The following is a 14,232-nucleotide window of genomic DNA, read 5'->3' on the forward strand; positions in this document are numbered from 1 at the left end:
AAAAAATTCACATTAAACAAACTATTTACACTTGAAACACAACACAACGTTGAATTGTGAAATTATCAGTATATTATGGAATCGTATTTGAATCCTCCATAATATACGATTTTATATTATTCAACTGGACATTCCTATCACCATGGCCACGACATCATGAAGTGGGCCCCCGGGCCATGATCTTTGGAGCCCTTTCCTACCTATCCCAATGGTTAAAAGCAGTGTTGCCCAAATTTCTGCTGAACCCAATAGTTTCGCGAGATAAAATTAAACGTATAAGTACCGAGTATTTCTGTTGATTTTATATATTTATAAATATAAATCTACCTGAATTATTAAGTTTTCGACATTCGACATCATATGAAGCACTGATCGCGATCTACTTTTATGGTAGGCAAGTAGCATACGACCCCTCACCATACTGGATAAATAGTAAACATTTTATTATAGTCAGGAAATCTATACTTGAATTATCAAATTGTATTGCAGAACCACATATTTTAAAATGTAATATTCCTGTAGTACTGTTTTACTTTTAAAGTAAATTCGGTACGTTCGGTTATGAGGAATACACCGGAAAACAATTTTGAAAATACCCGATATACTAGATTATTTGTTAGTTTGGGTTAGTTTATGTTAGGCTAGGTTGTGTTAGGTTAGGCTAGGTTTTGTTTGGTTAGGTTAACCTAACAAATAATCCAGTATATCTGGTATTTTCAAAATGTGTTTTCCGCTGTATTCCTCATAACCGAACTGTGCCGTAAATTCGTGATGTATGTTTATCTCACTTAGCTAGTTGACCCGCCATATCGGGCAACCCTAAGCCCGTGCCCAGACTAGAGCCTTGTCAGCCTTCCTTTGTGGGGGCAAAGCATATGACTGTATTTTTAAAACAAAATAACTTTATACGAATTTTCTGCGGTAGCTGTAATAAAAAACAGACATCTTAAACTCAATTTAGAAAAGGTAGCTGTGTTTAGTTTGATTCCAAGATTTGAGAAACCGTGTATTGTACAAGTAATACAGTGTTTGTAATATTATTTTTTTTACTATTAAAGTAAATTCGTGGTGTGTGTTTATCTCACTTAGCTGGTCGAACCGCACCTCTAAGATCGGGCATCAAGCTTTGCTATCCCCACTATTCTTCTGGGGACCATGCCTATTATCCAATTACCTACACACAACATCTGTGCAGTGTGTACTGACTCACTTTCTATATATTATTATATATATATATTTGGGTGGTTCAAAATAATTATGGATCAAGTCCATCAAAATGGATCCTGGGATATTTGGATCTAAAGTTAACACTCCTTTTATAAAATTCAGGAATGTTTTCACTCTATATACTTACCATATTTTGATAGTACATGGATCAATTATTATTTAACATAAAGTATATTCCCACGGTGGCCGCGCGGCATAAGCGTTGGACTATAAAGCCGTGGGTCCCAGGTTCGAATCCTGGGTCTGGCAAGTACACATATTGTTTTTCAATTTGTGTGTCAGGGTATGGACCTAATAGGTTGAGCAAGTGGCTGACATCCATTTCTCGTAAAAAACAAAATCTGTCAATACAAACCTCCACTCTGTGGAGGCCCATATGATCCTATCAGGATCGGACATGGTCAAAAAAAAAAAAAAAAATATTCAGGTTTTATTAATATTAGCAAATTAATGTTAGCAAACACCTCTTTATACTTCTGAAGGAACTGTCAAAATGGATACGATTCACATTCAATTTGATGTCTTATCAATACTAGTATTGCCATGTATGCGAAAAATTGTAGAGCTACGATTATGATATTAACACACAATATAGAAATCTGTTTTATCTAGCCACTGAAAAAAAAACCGACTTTAATGAAAATTGGACTTGATCAATAATTATTATTGTGAACCACCCATATAACTTATAATATTATCTGTGATTTTTTATTTGCAATAATTGAGGTTACCAACTAGTTGCAAAGTCAATTACATTTATAAACTTATATTCCAAAATATTCACAAAAAGACGTCTGTCATATTAAAAATTTCAATATGATTATATTCTATGGCGAGCATTATTATTATATGATTAGAAATGTGAATAGTGAAATGCAATGACCTACAATACATAGGTAGTAATTATTAGAAAACCATATTTTGCTGTTGGTCAAATAATATTTCAATGTCAAATTGTCAGTTGATGAATGTTAATGACTTTGCAACTAACTTCCGAAGTAACACAATTATACAAGCGAAATGAAACTGAATTATTTGATAGTTAATTAATGTACAGATACTGCTAAAACACGTAAGTACTTGAAGAAAGAAATTATAAAGAAATTAATATAAATAAAAGTAAAGTTAACTGACGTCGCAACGAATAGGTACCCTCAATAATTTGAAACAACTACTCGCATACATTTAAATAAATTATCAGCACTTGCATCATTTAAATAAAATGCAAGTGTGTTAATTAACCCATATTTTCTAATTATTTCTAAACAATTTTTGTATGTTTTATGTAGCATGCATATTGACAAATACATAAAGTAAACTATAAATAAAAACACCATTTATTTTATTTAAAAGGGGTGAATCAACGGTATTGAAATAAACCTTCTTGTATACTGTATAGAGTTGGAGCCTAAAAGTATATAAGTAAAACAAAATAGGACCTCTCAATTATTTAACTCTAAAAGTAATCCTGCTGTATGTTTTTTTTCGATACAAAAATGGTACTTAGGTACTTAGGTCAAACTGGAACTTGTTTCAGTGATTTTTATAGTGAAACCACAGAAGAGTCAATCTTAAATTCAAGTAAAAATAGTTTTTGCATCTAGAAAACAGGTATATAGCACACATAAATAAAATGATCACACATCGATCAGACATGTAAGAAAGTTTTTAAACGTTTAACAGTGAACTCACATTATTTATAATGATGTATTTGCACATTCAATACAATTGATAGAATGCACATGTTGTATCGCGTGTAAATACCATTTGGCACTGTCAAGTGTCAATCACTTTAGTAGAACAGTGTCAGATTCTTGTTGCAGTGCAGGAGACTCATTTAGGTGTTGTTATCGTAATTTTCAATTGATGACACTAACACCGTTCAAAGTGGTTTAGTCGTGGCCGTAATGCCAGAGGAATCTATCATTCCTCTACCAACCACAACAATTATTACAGTCCTCATTTTTTTAAAGGGTCAGTTCCGTCAAATGCAAAACCAGAATACCAGTTCCGGTTATTTAAACAACTAATACACTTAGCCACTTATACCCACATAACTAATTATATGTTGGTATGGATACGTATTTTATTTTAATTTAAAAGCTTAAAATGCAAATGAGTTTACTATTTCTTCAAGATATCTTTACGTCGTGGACTATAGGTATTATGGATAGGTATCACAGTTTTTAGCTAATATACAAACATCATTGTAAAAAAAACTGTATCTATGTCGAATGTAGAATAACATTATTAATTACTGTTTTTTTTTATTAACTGTCTTTAGCTCGGTGTGATTGATGAGAAAAAAATATTAGAATTGTTATAGTAATTCCGGAACTCTGTAAATTTTAAGGAATTTTATATCCGGTTTGGGACTCTAACGATTCGGAATCAATGTTTCCGGTTCCAAATTCAAAATCGTTAAGGTGTTGATGACTGAAAAATTAGCATTTTCATTATTAATTACTTTTACTGTTAATAATTGGTGGAACGGCATGTTGTAAGAATTAATAAAACAGCTTTTTAAAAATGTTTCGTTATAAGATTTATTTTCATACATATTTAAAATAAAATCAAGACTGGGTTCATTTAACTAGACATTATCAATTGGTAAAAGATATCTAGAACAATTATTAGATATTAGATGACTTATACAGATGTTTGAATTGTCTACCCAATCTGATATTGGAAATGATTGCATTTTATATATTATTTAAATATGATAATGCTAAATATCGCTGTATGGAATGGTGCATACTAGAAATAATGCGGTAGGGCAAAAACAAATAAATTGATTACATGAATAAATAAGAATATTTGATGAAACAATCTTTGGTATTACCCAAAATGGAAATGAGTAGGACACTCAACTAGAAGACGAAATAATCGCGCGACAAGTCTAGTCGTCCATTGACAATAATAAATTATAATGTAGATATGTAAAAATACACATTTATTTCCTTTTAACACTACAACAGGCCATGATGCTCGATGTAGTGCAGTAGTAGAAGTGAAAAGGCACTCTTTCACGATTCTCTTTTTAACAATTTTAATAGCTATTAGAAAAATACACAGTATTTTTCATAACTGTATGTACAGTTTCCCATATCCCATACTAATGATATTATTATCTTATGTGATTAATCCTGTGGGTTGACTTAAATAAATAAAATAAATCATATACATACCCAGGTTTTGACAAAACCACATCCAAAGCCCCCGGGTGAGGGCCCAGTGCCTCACACTCCGGAAGGTAGAAATAGTAGCCGTTATGCCGTGTCCACATTGAAACTTGTTGCCAATGTGGACACAGCGATTGACTAAATATTTATACTCTGCGGAAGTACGTGGCAACTCCTGAATTTTATCAGCTTCGGAAAACTTTCATCCAGCAATGTACTGTACCAGGCAGATGATAATGGTAGTAATCTAAACTTAGCGTGTAGTCTAACGTCAACAATGCTACACTGATGAAGACGCACCAGGACTACCTGACTGGATGTAGTAGAAAACGACCTCCAGACTATTGGTGTATCCGAGACAAAGAAACGGATATTGCTGAGAACAATGTTATAGGCGGCCAGTGCCCATTCCGGGCTGTAATGACAATAAATATGACAATGTTTGATTGTACGTACAGTCCTATTGTCTAACAATCTATTGTTTTAAACCTAGTGCATAGAGTGCCTATCAATAATAGTGTCATGATTCAAGTATCAATCAATTGGAAATAATTAAACCAGTTTATTCAATATGTATTATATTCCAAGTTAATATAGGGCAGGGATGTCCAACGCGTCGATCGCGAGATGGATTTTGATAGGCCGCACCATAGAGGAAATTGATGTAAAAATCGTGTACACTTAGTTGTAATGATTTCATTGAGTTTGTAAGTTTATCTTTGACTTAAAATAAAAAAATATTTTTCTTTTTAATGTTTTCAGATACCTACATACATATTTATTAATGAATACAGTAGAAATTGTAAATTATCAAAAAAATGTCTCAAATTGCAGACTTCGTATTTTACCGCTAGGTGCCTCTGGAAGGTAGAAGTATCCCCTTTAAATCTTTTGAATTATTCGGTCAAATAAAAAAAAAACAGTTTATTAAAATATATTTAGTAAGTTAAGTTTGTAATTATTAATTATTATTTATTGTTTTTTTAAAGAACCGATACCGAACCTCGGAACCGGGTAACAGTGACAAAACAGAACATGACAAAAAGAAACAGTGACAAAACAGAACAACGATAAATATAACTATGACCTTTCAGGAAAAATATAAATTTAATATTGAAGTTGTCCTATCTCTATTATGTTGATAGATTTTTAATATGACAGATTTTCAATACGCCATAATAAATCAAATTATATACCTAATTTCTGCATTCCTAATCGCTAGAAAGCCTTAAATTAACGGGACTTAACTCGGTGTTGCCGGCAAGCTTAGGATATCTCATCTTAATCAATACAATATGTTCAAAATGATTGGGTGACCAGGTACAACGAAATAATGACCTAACCTAACCTAACCTAAGCTAAATAGATTGCACAAAAATTAATGTTTCATTTTTCCCCTGGCTGTTCTGTTTTGTCATGTTCTGTATTGTCCGGTTACCCTCTTTAACCGTATCGTAGGTATAAAAAAATTACACTGGACCACTTTTTCCATCTTTCCACTTTTCTAACAGCTCTGCTAATTTTTATTATTTTTTATTTGTTTCTTTATTAAACACTAGAGGCCGTGAAGCCCAATAACAGTGGTAAAACTCCCAGGCTTGAGGAATTTATATAGTAGACTATGTAAATATTATTTTGACCTCACCGAGAATCGAACCCAGAGCTCCGGGATGGAAAGCCAGCGCCTTTCGCGCTGCACCACGAGAGCCGCCAATTATTTGTTTATTTTATCAACAACTAATCGTTTTCTATTTGGCCGTTCACAAGTTGTCAACATACGCCTCCGGCATCACATTTCAAACCCTTCCAAACTGGAAGGGTACCCAACCTTTTTGATGTTGGGAGCTACTTTTATCTTAATTTGCATGGTCGATCGACATCTAATAAAAATCTTATGAGAATATATTTTATTGTTGTTTATTTCTTCAAAGTTATAAATATTCATTTTAAAATGCTAAATAGTTATTGTTAAATATGTGCAGAATTAAATAATTTTCATTACTTCAAATATATTTATTAATATGTATAATTAGTGAAATATTTGACAATGTGTATGTATAATCCGGCTTATAATTAGTTGTTGCAAAACGCAAACAATCACCAAGGTGATCATCCTTCGATATTTCGATTATATAAATTTCATAATATGTGAAAATGAAGATTCACATAAATGTGTACATACTTCCAAAACAATAAGTATTTTTCTGGATTCAGTACTTTCTATATAATCAGAAGATTTCAATATCAACGTAACGTCAATTTGCAAGTCAATCAAATTGTAATTCTAAATTCTCCACATTCATTGAAAAAATCATTGCGCTGGTTTCAGCTAGACACAATTCATATTTTAAGGCAATGATAAGATACTGCAATTTTTATGAAGCTCATTAAAATCAATAAATAATCCCTTGTTCAATAGTCGCAAAATTTTATAGCACTTTTTCCACTTTTATTAATTACATCTGTGGATCTATTCTATACTTATCGAACACTAAAGTGATAAATAGTATCAAACTTACGGTAGGTTTGTATCAAAATATTAGCACTTATTGTAACAATTACACGAAGTTGGTTTTTATTGTTAAAATAAGTGTGATATTTTAACAGCAGCAAGATAGGTGATACAAACCTACCCTAAGTTTGATAATATTTATCACTTTATCACTTTAGCGGTCGATAAGTATAGAATAGACCCACTGGACCGGTATCTTCTGCCTCAGAGGGACATTTTCAACAAAAAAGTAATATAAAATTTCATTTTTTCATGAAATTCAACATTTCCACCATGGATTGACAGTTAACACGATAAAAGAAATTATACTGCTTCATGTACAGAATAAGTCCGTAAAGCAGACTAAAACAGTTATACAGTGATATCCAAGGGCAGAGATGGCGAACCTGTTTACGTACACGTGCCAAAATATCGCAAATATTATTTTTTAACTGTCTGACGTGCCGCGCAGTTTTTCATGGGGGAACATGGTTTTTAAGAATCCTATTAAAAATAATGATGTTCTAGATATCACTTACAAAACATAGCATGCATTATCCACCAAATTTGAAACGGTCTGCCAAAATTACTACTCGGTACTAGCTCCTCCAAGTTTTTGTTTCTCATTTGGTGCAGCCATTTTTGTGGGTAGAAATGAAATCAGATGAGGCATTCTCTAGCTACAGTTGTGTCAAGTATTGTAAATAGGTTTAAATCAGAGGTTTGCGGCGCGGTTTCCCCCGCTGCCTGATGAGGTTAGTATGATAATATTATTATATGTGACGCATAAAGCCTAAGAACCGACCTATGCAATTGTATATTTATATAAAACGTAATGCTTATTCTTGACGAATATTTGCCTGCCATTTTTTATACAATGAGATCTGTCATTTATTATTATTTTTATTGTCTTTTTCTCTCTTCAAATGCGTGCCATAGGTTCATGACTACTGCTCAAGGGGCACTAAATCGAAGAACTCAAAGTTCAGTGGATGTCAATGGCAGCGAAGAACTATGAACTGAGAATAGTGAAAGGAGCCTTCATCCAATAGTGGATGAACCCCGACTGATTTTGTTTTACCAAGTATCTAAATGCTATCTGAACTAATGGATTTGAGTGTCCAGTGTACATGAAACCAACCCAAAATTAGAATAAGTAGGTTTTATATTATAGGTATACCTAGAGTTGGGTATTTCCCGAGAAAATCTCAATCTTGAGATTCGGGATTTCCTGAAATGATGAATTTTTTAATTCTCGAGATTCAGGATTTCCAGAAAAAAATTATTGAGAATTCTCGAGATATCGGGAAATTTAAAAAAACCTGTAAAAATCATAAAATCAATGTAAAAACAGACAAATTCGAAAAAAATATGATTTTTTTTTATTTATGTAAGAAGACAAACAAAATAGATGTAGGAAAACAAAAATATGTAATTCAAAACATTACTTATTTAAATAGGATTTCAAAAAACACAGACTGTCAATCGCTGCGTCTAACAATCGCGTACGCTTTTGGGACACAAAATTCCCTGATGTTGCAAAAATTGCGCTCATTTTGAGTCGACGTTGGCTTAATTGTGTTAAATGCCCCGACCAGTCTGAAAGTTTTGTGTATAATCGATTTTTCAATTAATATTTGATAATGAAGAAATCTCGAATCCCAAGAAAAGATTTTCGAGATCCAGGATTTCCCGAAATGTTAAAAATTTCAATTCTCGAGATTCTGGATGAAAAATCTCGAAAGTTTCTCGAAAATTCCCGTCGGGAAATTCCCGAAACTCAACTCTAGGTATACCTATGTTTTGGCTATTTTATACAATATAATATTTCACACCTGATATCTCGGTCATGCAAAGATTATTCATTCGTATTATGTAAATCTATTTTTGTCATTGGCCTATCAACTTTTTAATGGCTCCATAGATTTAAAAAGCTGATTATTAGAGATGAGAAAAGACGGTTGCATAACGTATTAAACTCAGAAATTTTGTTAATAACCCCAGAACCGGTTTTCATATGCATATTTATGCAATGCTGTCAAAGTCAAATGTTACAAAATATCTCCCATAAAGAGGACTTTATATTACCATTTGATGCCATAATCAAAATCGTCACAAAACAACTCTGTATTTGAGTATTTAAGTGATAAAATTTCCCAATAGACCATCATATAATCATTGCATTACTGCTCATCGCCGTTTTCAAGGCTTCATGACTATGTATGGAAACCTCTCCTCTAGTTTTCTTCGATCAGAAGGTAGTGGTCCACGTTAGTGGTGATTTCAACGAGCAATGAAAGATGTGGTGCTAAAGTGTGTAAAGGTCAAAAAACGGAATGAATTTTATTGATTTATTATATTATGTATATTAATTGTATTCCCCTACCTACTGTTATAGCATGGTTTAACCAGGCTGCTACAATTATTCAAAATTAGTAATTAACGAGATTATCTTACAATACTTTATTAGATTCAATTAATTGATAATTATATAATCAGGTATTTAACATAACTTATCGCTATGGAGTCTGATACAAAAGTCTGCCTTACATTGACTACATGCTCAATAATATAGCTTGGATACTGCAAAGGAATATAATATTGTATTTGCAATATCTTCTCAAGCAAGGGTCACCGTGAGAATACCTAGATGGCCTATAAGCAGGTGTTCCACAAAAATATCATAAACTATGGATTTTATGATGTGAACATTACAATTCATGATACTACATACTCTATACCAGTGCTCCGCAACCTTTTCCCACCCACGGCACACCAAAGGTCTTCCCAGAATTCCGCGGCACACCGCACGTAAAACAATTTATACACCAAAACATGGACCCTACATCCTGAAAAGGGACCCCAGATTAGGAATAATTATTTGTCGAGTATTGACACAATAATAATAAATTGTATCCTACAATAAGATGTCTTAAAATATTATTACCAGCGTAGTAAAATAGCGCCGCAGGCGACTTTTTTTGACTCAAAAATGGGAACTGAACTGCGATAGTTTTGTCGGAAATCCGAGGATATTTTTTATTAACCGAAATTCAGAAAATAACCAATGGAATATCGGCGAAGTTCAGTTTTAGCGTCCCGTCATTTATCAATTCAACAAATTCCTCTCAAATTTATAGGAAAAGCGCTTCTATAAAATTTTTGGCATTGGTTGCTAAAGGGTTTCGTATCCAGTCGCATTGATTCTATGAAAGTACTGATGAAATTTCTTTTGCTGCAAAGTTATATGTTTTTGAGACGGATCCAAAATTGATTGCTTGTTTTCAATTGTGGTCAGGTAGGTCCTTCTGCCAAAGTTCGAGTTTATTTTTGAATTCTACTAATTTATCAGAGCACGTCAATATATTTTCATTCTGACCTTACATTGTTTTATTAAGTTCATGCAGGTGCTCAAATATATTATCATCCATGTACGCAAATTTGGCTTTTGCACCGCGGCACACCTAGCCTCGTCTCACAGCACACCAGTGTGCCGCGGCATACCGGTTGCGGAGCACTGCTCTATACAATAAATCTGTACTTATTCTAAAGGTATCTGTTATTAAAAACATTCCTTACTAATACTCGTACTTAAATTATTCATATCATATAATTATGTTAATACACCACCCGGACCGTCTCCATATCCATTATGCGGACGTATACCGAGGTGCAATGGCGAAGAGTAATGATGTAGACTGTGGAGATTCAATATTACTAGTGCACACTTTGTGAGCCATACTTAGGTATTTACTTTATTGAACTAAGAATACGAATTGCAGATAATGTTACTCGTAGTTAGTTTTTAAAACGCAATTAAGTCCTCAATTGGTATCTATATAACTATCTATTTGGGGAATACTACTGTAGAACATTACACTGCCTTTAACCTTGGCGATAAATAGGAGGGCCCGACGAATCTCCTGACCTAGTGGCCCGCTTCAGGATGTGGGGGCCATGCTATAGGTACATATATATGGTGTTATATACCTACTTAACTTATACGATCAAATAAAATAACAGTCTTTAAACGTCGATTTCGAACCGTCGCCGTAAACAAGTTCGGTAATATAAACTTTATAACATAATGGTTATAAAGTAAACAGATGTAATTCATTTTTAATAATTTACGAACCGGGACACAGTATTTAGTTTTCTTATGAGACAGAGAGAGATACTTTAGGGGATTTCACGAACCAGCATTACGCTCCGGTGTGCTCTGGTAGATTTCGAGGCCTGGTCTAAATGCTACATTATTTATTTTATACGTATAAACACGTTTTAATGAGAGTAATTACGGATATTTAGGTACACTAAAATTTGTACAATTTGTAACATAATTTTATTAGTAGATATCCGTTTCATTTAGCATGTTAAAACATTTTGTTACATTTGCATTTACTCAACCGTTTGAACGTATGAATTTATTTGGGAAAAATTAAAATTTGCTTGTTCGTTTTTTTATTATAGGCGGCCTCAAAATCAGTCATTGGCTACCGGCAAACTGCAGAACTTCCTGGACACATATTTTAGAGATTCTGATAATAATGACAGCGTTAATATCAGACACTTGATACAAATCAATATCAATTAATTAATATTTTTATTGAATCTAATAAAATTAATAATGACAAGATAAAAAGAACTTTTTATATACAACGTTTTTAAATTTTCTGTTGAATCATAATATAAACTTCACATGACTAGCTTAAACTATCAAAAAAATTTGTACTTGATAGAAATAATACTGAAATGTCATATTGATTTTCATAGTAACGCACGTATATATTAATAATTTAGTTGCTAGGACCCCAGACCCCTAGCAACCAATAATGGTGTCAAAATAACTTTTCATACAAAACAGAACTGACAATGAATTCAATTCTACTTAAAGATGGCTAAAAGTGTAAATCGTGTTCTGACAAATTCTAAAAGTTTCAAATGTCTAACTAGTCGAGAAGTTAGTTAAAAATCGATTGCAAGATTTGTACCGGATAAAGAACTACCGGACAAATAAGAATACGAGCTAAGAAAAACGTTGTAAAATAGTACTGTCTGCAATACTCTACGAACAACGGATTTTTTTTTAATTTCAATGCTATACGGCCACCTCTTTTCTGTAATACAGCTAATGGTGAACTGTCCTACATCTAAATCTAATAGGTACGCACAATTCACACGTAACTAGAAGTCCGCCATACATACAAACATGGTAATAAATTAAACTGTTAAAAAGGGTTTGGATCAATGTTGACATCATCATTGGCTCTGTAGGTACAGATCAGGGCTTCCGGATGGAATCGGAAAAAATATCGGTTTTTTCGGTTCGGCACATGTTCAAACACGCGCGTTCTTACTCGGCTTACTATCCACTTCATAGGCGCAACACGTCTTACGTCTTGGGTCTTGGAAAAAATAATCACTCAGACTGAAACGGAAACCGGGAAAATCATTTTTTTCGAAACGAAAACCGGAACCGAACCGATATACATACATATATTTTACTTGACCCGGAATAAAAGCAGAACCGAAAAAAATAACGGTTTGAAGCCCTGATTGTAACGACTCACTGCCACAGAACAGATTTGTAAATATAATTCCGATAGGCTATATCCCAATACAGTACATTTTGACGCAGAGTTTTGAATGTATGAATGTTCTACGATAATGAACCACGCATTTTAGCGCAATAGTGTGTGTTGCAACCTTCAATATACCAATATTAAATGAGCGTCAGTGCATAAAACGAGAGCAGTTGTCAGTATTCGACGTATGACGTATTCTTGACAGGTGTTTAAGTTTATCCCGTATTCTTCCACACTCGAGATCGGTTGCCTGCTTCTCTACACGTCCTGTTAAGTTAATATTCTCCTTGAATTATCTGTAATATATGAGAGAAAACCACGGAACAGAATTAATGGCAACTGAAATACCTAACTGGTATGGAGTAACAGACAACCGATCTGGAGTGTGGAAGAATATAATACGTCATTCCATCATTCTGACAACTTACTGCTCTCGGTTAATGCACTGACGCTCATTCAATTTTGGTGTATTTGAAGGTTGCAATACAAACTATTTTACCTCTATAATGTGTGGTTCATTTTCGTATGACACTCACACATTTAAAACTCTTGCGTCGAAATGTAGTGTATTCGGGTATAGCCTATCTGAATTATATTTATCAATGTGTTCTGTGGAGAAAACATATGAAAACGTAGTGAGAGCGAGACACGGAGAAGATATATTAAATATATGTGTATAATCGCGAATGATCATGAATGAAAAATCAAAGGAATCGTTTATTTTAATTGGGTCGTGAAAGAAAACAAAAAATGATAATACATAACATATCTACATAATACTTTGATAGATGCTTACAATACGGTAATAGCAAAGCAAATTATTAGAGTAGAGTAGTTAAGTAGGTAGGTAAGTAGGTTGTTTACTCTAGAGATTTTAGTGTAATTATAATAATAGTGATAGGGTGATGCAATCTACTTGTAACCTTAGGCAACATATAGATACAATCAATAAAAAAATATTAAAAAAATGGATGTGGAAGAGCCATCAGCTAAGCGTCGCCGCTTGACTAATGAAGGAGTTTCTTTTATTTTGTTAACTGTCAATTCAAAAAATATTTTTAAATCCTGCATCTGAATGAGAAATCTATAAAATTGGATAAACAGGAAATCCTAGAAATTAATAGGTATACATTTTTTCCCAATTCTAATTTGTTAAATAATCAATTATATCTCCGTTATTATACCCTATTTAATATTTGGTATTGCTATAACATAACTTTATAATATATTGTGCATTATTTATTATTTTAATTTTTATTTAATTTTGACTCATATTTTGGTTGTAATTGTTTTTTTTTATATTCGATCTTACTTCAATTTATAATATTGTTTATTTTATTATTTTTTATATATTTTTTATTGTAAATTTTGACTAATCATAAATATTTGTTGATATTAATGTTATTGTAAGTGTTGATTATTTCATATTTTGTGTTTTGTTAATATTTTAAAATAATTTGTTTAGTGCCCTTGATGTAGTATGAAATATTAATGTCCAACCTCATTAATTTTAAATTAATTTGTTATTGGGAAGGTATTATTGGACGGATAATTTATGTACCTATTGTTATATTATTTCTTTCGCTTTGGATTTTGTTTGATAAATATTGTTTTATAAAAAAAAATTATTCAGTTGAAAATGGCCCTCTTAGGCGGACGAAACCGGTCCTAATTTATTGATTAAAATTGGAATAAGTACTACAAGAAAAATTGCATTAAAACAACAATATAATGAAGGAATTCAGCG

Source organism: Rhyacophila brunnea, unplaced genomic scaffold (assembly GCF_057557595.1).
Source record: "Rhyacophila brunnea isolate RB1 unplaced genomic scaffold, BYU_Rbru_1.0 scaffold_18, whole genome shotgun sequence".
NCBI lineage: Eukaryota > Metazoa > Arthropoda > Insecta > Trichoptera > Rhyacophilidae > Rhyacophila > Rhyacophila brunnea.